An 8,887-nucleotide genomic window follows, 5' to 3' on the forward strand; every position below is an offset into this window, starting at 1 on the left:
CGTAGCGTCATTATTTAATTACTTACTATTCACATGATTCTGTTATTAAAGATTTGGTAGAAATCGCCAAAACACATAATGTTTCCCACAAAATAAAATATGTGGCTGAAGTGAAAACCACAGCACATGGATTGGTGCTAGAGGCCCTCCGAGCAGACGAAGAGGTGTACGAGGCAAGATACCTACAATTATGTTCATGTGCCTCAGAATTGTTGCCAGGTGAGGTAGGAGATGTAACAACAATAATGCAGGTGGTTGTTGCCCTCATCTCAATAATTCAAACCAAAGGGCTCTCAATTGAAGAAGTAAAAGAAACTATAAGTTTAAAACCATCGCATCTTCAACTCACAAGAAAATGTGAAGGGTAAACTAAAAGTTGAAACAACTTCACTCACTTATAAAGACATGGAACATTACGTCCAGGCAAGTGGTGGAATGACCAGGTAGGTTTGTCACCAAGTGACCACCATTGAGAGGCCCACTGTGTTGAAATTCGATATTAAAAAATGTAACTAAAGAGATAATAAGTTATAATTTAATGTAACAATAAATAATTTACAAATATTTGAGTTTACCAAGTTTCGATCATTATAATTAAACATTTTTATTTAATTGCAGGTTATCCATGCCTATCTTAACCTGCTAAAGAACGAAAATAGTGACCAGCTCTTTGTCCTGCCTAGCCTTGAAATGGGGAAGCAAACAATATGGAGATTTTATTTATATATTTTTTTTAAATTTTATGTCTTTAGGCAATGTGGCCAAGGATTACCAATAGTGAATTAATCACTGTCCTATCAGATAGGTGGTAATCCCTCTGATACAGTGGGCTATTTTGTGAACCAGTTCACCGGGGTAACCCCCTACTCTTTTCGAATAATGAACTGGGCTCTTTAAAGTGCACACAGGTTATAATTGTGTACACTGGACCTACGGTTTATAGTTCTTATCCGAGAAGACTTGTTCCACCACCAGAACTAGGAGCGAGTCGGCCTCGAACCCATGCCGATATTGTTGGCTCTTTAGGTACGGTAAACGGCGCCCCTGTCTTAACCGCTCGGCCATTTGAAAAGGTAACGTTGGTGTTTAACTATTAGCAGTACTGTCGATCATTATTAACTTTACATGTTATATATTTTACAATTATTTTTATTATTTTAAGGGGCCGTCCAAAAACTAATTTTCCGCGAGTTCCGCGATTTTACCTTCATAGTTCATTGAACCTCGTTTCCGCGGAACGCAATTGATGAATATTCATATCAACAATCAAAATGTTGCCGCCCACATATCGCGAGTTCCGCGGGTAGCCTAATAAATAGATGAGATCATAGTACAGAATAGCACGTTTTAGGCCTAGCTAGGTTGGCCGACTACGACTACAGTAGGCTAGTACTACTAGGCCTAGTGTCCTACTTAAACTACTCTGATAGAACGGAGAAAATGATACCAAAAAAACAATTTGTTTGTAGGCCCTACAACTATTCATACACAGGGTTTCAACCACGGTAAAATTCAAGCCAATGACATTATGTAGTAGAATATAAATTATTTATATTCCGAGTTTCGATTTCTAAAGCTTTTTTTTACCGTATTTTCCGGAGTATAGGTCGAGACTTTGTGGGAAAATTTTAATTGCAAAATCGGGGGGTCGACTTATACTCCGACCATGCGATTTTTGAAAAAAATCAGGCCGAAAAAATATGTTCAAAAGCCGTCAGCTGTCAAGGCCCAGCAAGGTCAGTGGCCTATCATCAATCATTCACAAAAGTTTTCAATTTAATACCTACATTGTACAAAATAATACAACTCCAACAAGTACTGGTCAATAAAATATTAATATATCACAATGACTCATTTTGATGTTAATATTACGCTTTTAAGATAATTAAGAATAAATAGTTTTCTTTATGCTTCTTATTCACTCTCGCGAAAACATCGTAACACACACCACAGACGTCGGAATGTTCATGCAGCATGTTTGTTATTGCGCGATATTTTCATCTATACACATGCGCAGTTTGTTTGTTTGTTCGTAATTACAATTACTGCGCATGTCTATTCATAAAATAAATTCTCCTTAGTCGGGCGCGTGTACATTTACAGATAACGCGATTTACAACTACTCGCCTGTACAATTAATAAGCATCCTAACGCAAAACTCGTTTTAATTTATTCGAGTGACGCGAAAAACATCGCTGATGGCAAGTAACGCTACATCGCTGTCATTTATTATAGGCTGGTGAAGACGGCGGCGAAGTCGTCGTCATTACGTCCGTCCGATATTGATTAGGCCTACACTTTAATAATATAAACAAATAACCACATTTCATACATTTCTAGCCCTCTTTGAACTTTAAAGTAAGTTGTGTTATTAGCCGATTTTGGGGGTCGACTTATATTCAGGTCATACCAAAATCAACGATATTCTAGGCCAAAGTTGGGGGTCGACTTATACTTGGGGTCGACCTATACTCCGGAAAATACGGTAATATAAAATTCAAAACACGGACGGACGCCGACCCCTCTCTCTCTCTGTTAGTTTAGAATTAATTCTGCACATGTATTGTGGACTATACCATTTCTTTGAGGTCGGTAAAAACGCGTTCGTTAATTTAGTGTACGACGTTGTTAAACACGATTTTTCGATGATCTGTCGGCTGGATTATTGAGGTGGGTGCGATAAAATATAAATATAATATACTTCCAACGATCTTCGGATTGAGGTGCGTGTTTAACTTTGTTACTAAAAGTGGACACCCCTAATTTTAGACGTATAATGGACTGCACCATGTAGGAACGCACATGGTATTTTCTTATCAGAGGGTGCGTGTACGTCAAAAGGAATTGTTTTTCCAACGATCCTTCTAGATCTTTCGTGCGTGGAGGATGTATGTACACGACGCCGTGTGAAATTTCTTATCAGAGGGTGCGTGTGCGTCAAATGGAATTGTTTTCCCAATGAATTGAATTGCATGTGTTCTCGATCGGATCGGCGGTGGGAGGATAGGCTAGGAGAGCGCGTGTAATCTGGGCCTACCTAGAGCGGCGTGGCAATGTGGCGACACAAATGGAGGCCTCTGCAAGCAAGGGAAATCCCCTTGCAACGAAGTCTGGCGATGTTTGCGTCTCGTCCGAGTCGTTGTGTAAACAAATCTTCTTAACATTATTTTCTATCTACTTCAGTGGTTTTTATTGTGGTAAAACTCGGGAAGGGCACTCACATTTCATTTATTATTATCTATATATTTATTATTTATTAATAACAAAAACAAGATCAGACACACGAATGGATATAATAATTGTAAACAATATTGAAATATAATTTGTTCTTCTGTAAAAATCAATTACCGTAATACCTGGCTGGCAAAGCGTTATTAATACAAACGAGCACTATATTCTCTAGTATCGGCAATACTGCCGCGAGTTCCGCGATATTGTAAGGCTTCCGCGAGTCTCGCGATATTAATTAATATTCATGAGTTCCGTGAGAAAATCAAGCTTGAATGATTTTGCCTCATTACCGCAAGAGACGTTCACTTTCATGGTTGAGTAAGTAATAGTGTTTGTTATCGCGGAACTCGCGGAAAATTAGTTTTTGATGATGCAATTATGTCTGTGATTGAAAATACTATTACTAGGCCTAGGAGGCCTAGTTTAGTATGGTAGGCTTACTACCGGGAGTACAGTACTACTATTCTAGGCCTAGTTTGCTTTCAGGGTTTGTTTATATATATTTTTAAGTCATATTTATTAAGTATTTGAGAAAACTCATTAAAAAAAACAAGGTAGAAAAGACAATATCTTTCAAAACATGATCGTCGCTGGTGGTACGCACCACGTTGTAGAGTTCATCCATTGAGTACACACAGTTTGCTAGGCCAAATAATAACATAAAGGTTTTACCATTCCCCGTCGGGGAGGAAAACATTTATATAGTATTACAACACCAGTATTGACATGCATGTATTTAGCGCGGTAACTAATGTACACCCCTGTTACGGACTGGACCATTAATCGCTGAAAAAAACCACGTTGGAGCGATCCTCCGCACACAGCCAGAGCGAGAGAGAAGCGAGGTCGAATAAATACAAGTTTTTACCATTTCCCGTCCAGGGGAAATCAGTTCTCTTATAATTACAGCCCTGATACCGTGCGCATATGTTTACGTTGATATTATTTAATTGCACACCTAATTTTGGACTGTACCATTTTCGGAACCTTGTTTTGTTTTCATTATAAACATGGGCTGATGTCAGACAAATATCTGTTTCAAACGTCAATTTAGCAACTTATTAAGTCGTTTCATAAGCAGAGAATTTATAAAGCAAGTATACAATGCAGACTAGACATGTTAGATAGAAATATACTAAAAGTTATTTAATAAGAAGAACGTAATAATTTGACTTTCTACACCGAGCGGCGGAAAACCCATTCACAGTCACAGTTATTTGAGCGAATACTGTACTTGGCCTAAAACACTCCTAGCTCTGTATTTTAATACGACGTGAACTCTAAACAAAAACCCGATGAAAAACAATTTACATGAATTCTATAAACTTTCTTATTTATTGTTTGCCTAACAATAGCGAAAAAATAAACTTTGTTACATACAGTAACGGGCGGGTTCAGATTACATATATGATGGTAGGCCTAAACAATAGAAACAAAACAAACTGATACCCACGTGTGTGTTGTCGCGGGCGTCGTACCGGGAGTTCCATATTTTACCAGTAAAAAGCTACAAAGTGATGACGTCATGGTCCACACGGCAAATACAGGCACGCGGCAATTACACATATATTACACGCGCGACAAACGCGGGTTATGGTACATGATTTGTAGTCAGTACTGTAAATCACTGAGAATCTGTTAGAATGAGAAGAAGTCTTCCCAATCAGAATTCAGACCCGGAACCTTCTGCTTCATATGTAGATGTCTTAATCATTAGACCACTGGGGCTTTCACAGTATTGTTCAAATTTGATTGGATAGCGACACTTTAACACAGCACTAGTCCCTCTTTCCGCCTCTCCCCTCCCCACCCCCTCTCTCTCTATATATATTTTTGAAACCTTATACAGTATGATTTTTTTATCATTATATTATCACAGAAGATTCCTAAGAGCAAGGTCAAAGTTGACAGGGTCTGAGCATCAGACGTACACACCAATAAAGTATAATTCGGGTATGCAAACGGATGGCAGCAGTTGCGGTATTTTCATACTTATGGTAAAGTCAATACAATGTTCCTAATTTAGATATAATTAACATCAATAAAAATACAATACATACATGGCATCTGTACGACCAAGGGTTCTGCGACAGCACCATTGTCCTGCCTACAGGATTTACATAAAAGAATGGCTCATGCAGAATTCAACAACAAACAAACATGAAATGTGCGACTTGCCATTTTGTACTAGACCTTTAGGTAGCAACGTAAAATGGGTGCAGTGTGACAATTGCCAACGATGGATGCATTTTGATTGCTGTAAGGTAACATCCGTAAAGGATGATTATGTATGTGTCATGTGCAGTGAAAATGTGTAATTGCATTTGCACTGACAATTAATATAAATCTGTTTACTTAATTCAGAGGTTTTTTTTTTATTTTACCATAACAAAATTAAACGTTATAAAAAACATGTTGGAAAGGGTTTGCCTGAGAGATGAAAGAAAAAGATTTGTAATACCAGATTACAGTAGTACAGTATGAAAATAAGTAACACTAACAAATGAAATCGCAGAAATGCTAAACAAGGAATCTGTGAAGTTAAACAACAAACAAAACGATGCATTTTGCACTATTCTCGATGAGTCTAATGTTCGTTGAACTTTCCAGACGCATCTCCAGAAAACTACTTTTTGAACAACAACTGCAGGCAGTAGCGTTACAAAACAAGAAAGGAATAAGATGGCACCCAGCTATAATGCACTTATGCATGGCCCTACACACCAAATCTTCTGCCGCTTACCAATTGTTAAAGAAGTCTGAGATGCTTGTTACCACACATAAATACTAGCAGGTACAAGCACTTTACAGATGCTGTACCTGGTATAAATCTAGATATTTTAAAGCACGTGGCAGCAGAGATGAAGATTCATTCTCAAAAAGATTATGAAAAGAATGTTGTTTTTGCTATCGATGAAATGAACATCAAGAGCGGGATGTTTTATAATAACAAAACCGGAAAAATCAAATAATTTTACACTTGTATCGTAGGCCTAAAAAAACACGTCTTTATTAAACCCATTTATCCATCATGATTGTCTGGAGAAATTAATAACATAAAAACACAGTAAAACCGTATAAATATAATTCATTCGGTGCAATATAAAATAATAAATCAGGGATGTCACCAGCTTTTTGGAGTGCTGGGGGGGGGAGGGTGAGATACACCCCGGGGGTATACCCCCCGGGGGTATACCCCCCGGGGGTATTCGTTATTTTAGCGAAACATAAAGAATTATGAAAATAAATAACAACAAATTGCGTCAGGTCTAGGCCTAACCTTGTACCACCGGGGAGTCGCCGTTAATATTCGCGAAAACAAAAAAACGCATACGAAATGAATAGCAATAGATCGCGTCAGGCTTAGGCCTAGCCTTGGTAGACACTACGACCACTACTAGGCCTAGCCAAGGCTTAGATAGATGGCCCAAAATCTGAATTCCACAAAAACAGGCGCTTCCTTATTTAGGCCTAATCCCTAATCAAATACTGTAGATAAATTATTAGCCTAGACCTTAATACTACTTGTTGCTCGATATAATGTTCGTGTTCTTTTGCGCGAGAGTTTTTTAGCGTATTCGCGAATTCCGGACTTTTTGTTTCACAACTGTGCGGCAAGCATGTAGTGCATGGCCGGCAAGCATGTAGTGCATGGCCGGCAAGAACAGACACGTGTTTATGGGTTAACTGAAGTTCAGCAACCTGAAGTTATCCAGGGACGTGTAATTATTGTACCACGAACGAACGGGAATCCGAACGAACTTGCCCGGTCTCACTGAACCATGCGCATGTTTTTTTATTTTTTTTAATAGTTCGTAGAGTACAAAAATGTAAAACTAGTAACATAATATAATTAAAGAAGGGTGACAAAACATTCAGCAATTAAAAATTATTTTGTTTGGGTCTATGTAGTTGTACATTTTTAATTACTGCGTACTTGTTTGTATTTTTAATCTGTGCAAAATAAAACGCTTGAATGGTCGCTATGTGAACTTTAAACTTGTACACTGTGCTGTGTAGCACGTTGTTCGCCATGACTCACAAGCTGTAACAATGAATACCAGGGCAGGGTAGGCCTGGTATTGTGTTACAAATAAAATAACGTACGTAACCACGGAAACATTTGCTGTAGTCTTTTGTCTTATCTATATGAGGCTAGCTTGTCTGTTATTAACGATGTGCTAGGTAAAATGTTTTAGTACGAATTTTAGTTAGGCCTAGGCCTAATATAAATATCGTAATGATTAATATAATAATAATAGTGGTGGTCGGCAGCCTGTAAATCCTGGTCGGAAATGTTGAGTGCTGGTCGGGGCCGACCAGCGTGGTGACATCCCTGATAAATTTTTCCAGTAGAATAGCGCTGCATATAAAATACAAGTTCAGTCTAGTACACACAGTATAGTACAACTTTCACGCTTGAACACAAATCGCCTACATTGGCGGATCTAGGGAAGGGGGTGAAGGGGGTGAATAGGGTGGCTAGCCACCCCCCACCCCCTTCAATTCTCAAAAAAAAAAAAAAAAATGCAACCTAGCCACGATTGACCGTCGCGGATTAATCTTTTAATTAAGAAAAGTAGGGTTAGCATTAATAGTTGTGTAAATAGGCCTAGACCTACACAGTGAAAGAGCTAAGAGTTTAATTACAATTATGAATTCAAGAGTTTAAAAAGAAAATGTGATTTAATTTCTTCGGAAAATACCCACAACTGAGTTATTTTCAAAACACATGCACTCCTAAAACTACCAGCGTCACGTTGTCAAGCTCGCTCCCCTCGTGTGAATGCTGACGTCATCACTCTCCAAAAACACACCATTTTCCATTGCAGTTAATTTCCACCCCCCTGGTTCGTATGTGCAAGCGTTAGCGTGGTATATTTACACCCCTGAGTGGATTGTAATATCGGGAACTTTTTTCTCGCGCATGAAGGTTTTTTGTATAATATTATGGTATGCAGTATAAACGATAAAAATAAACGAGAAACATGGTGTTCTTTTATTATTTTATAGGCATAAAATAAACATGAAATGTCAATTGTATGTACACGGGACGGCCGAAAAAAGTATGTGGCGTATTTGGCGTTTTTTGATTTGTGTTATAGACACGGCGATTACTGCAATCATTGTATATACCAAATTACATTGAGTTATTCACCCGGCTGTAGGGTATAACTATATCGAGGCATTTTCGGAGTACCGCATTACCAAATGTCCATTTTGTTTGAAGGTTTTTCAATCAAAGTTTATTATTAGTTCGTCGAAAAAGATCCGTACAGTATTTAGGAAGGATTTATTTAAATCTACATTATGTAATATTTGTTATTAAGTGTGATGGAAACAGTTTCTCTAGCCTATTAAACAGTGTGTAAGCATCTATTTTTTCAACAATTTTCAGAGCCTCGGGAGGGGACACCCCCTCCTAAACCCTCCTCCGCTCGGTGCTACGCACCTCGTTTGCCACTTTCGTGGCCACCCGCCTCGCTTGACATACGAACTATTGCCTACATGATTTTAAAATTATGTGATTATTGACATAGAGATGTAATAAAATAAACCACCGTGATCAAGGGAAATAGTTATTGTGTAATTAAAATGTGACACCACCGTAATTAATGGACTCTTCCATAAATGTTTTGTGCTGTGATGCTGCATG

The sequence above is a fragment of the Antedon mediterranea genome, chromosome 4 (assembly GCF_964355755.1).
Source record: "Antedon mediterranea chromosome 4, ecAntMedi1.1, whole genome shotgun sequence".
Classification (NCBI taxonomy): Eukaryota; Metazoa; Echinodermata; class Crinoidea; order Comatulida; family Antedonidae; genus Antedon; species Antedon mediterranea.